The 737-nt window shown below is 37.0% G+C and overlaps 1 non-coding gene across 1 annotated transcript; it reads right to left on the bottom strand.

The window, feature by feature from the left end:
* Nucleotides 1–377: 377 nt before the first annotated feature.
* Nucleotides 378–484, bottom strand: LOC121482196. Its single transcript, XR_005985552.1, has one exon. It is a non-coding gene; the product is annotated as a U6 spliceosomal RNA (small nuclear RNA).
* Nucleotides 485–737: the final 253 nt, after the last annotated feature.

The raw sequence follows: 737 nt of genomic DNA, 5'->3' as shown, positions 1-737 counted from the left end.
TATCCTAGTCTTTTTGCAAAAGCTAGTGCTTTTGCTAGTTTAGTGGAAGATGTTCATATCTGAACCTCAGGTTGCTGGTGGTTACTTACTGTGGTACCCATAACAAACACACAATGAACAAATTATAGCTCTATTCAAGGATAATACATTTATTCTTCAAATGAAGAAAAAATATTTTTAAAAAGAGCTAATTCTTATTCAGTGCTACTATATGCTAGGCACTGTCTTAAAATCTTCATATATATTAAGTAATTTACTCCTTGTAAAAATCCTATGATGCAGGGACTCTTATTATCAGGGTTTAGAGATGAGGCAACTCAAACATAAGTAGTTACTTAACCTGTCTAAGGATGCCCAGGCAGCACACTGTAGCCTGGAAATGCAATGCGATGGTCTTGCTTTAGCGTGTCATTCTTATGCAGGCGCCATGCTAATCTTCTCTGTATCATTTCAATTTTAGACTATGTGCTGCCAAAGCAAGCGCAACAGTCTTGCTTTAGAATACGCCTTCTCAGCTCTCACTGATTGGTATTTTCCCTTAATGGAAGAAGGTCCATTTAGGGGCAAGTAAACTATCATATTATTGAGTAGGTCTCAGGTCAAATTGTTATCAGTGATATTTTCTTGGGTGGCAACGTCAAAGAATTGGAAACTTTTGCATCTTATAGAAATGGGCAAAACTGGTCAGTAGTTCCTATAACCAGGAATATGTCACTGCACAGATAAAGGGATGTTTT

This window comes from Vulpes lagopus, chromosome 24 (genome assembly GCF_018345385.1).
Source record: "Vulpes lagopus strain Blue_001 chromosome 24, ASM1834538v1, whole genome shotgun sequence".
In the NCBI taxonomy this organism is placed as follows: Eukaryota; Metazoa; Chordata; class Mammalia; order Carnivora; family Canidae; genus Vulpes; species Vulpes lagopus.
Note: the sequence above shows the minus strand (reverse complement) of the source record. Positions and strands in the feature narration are given on the sequence as shown.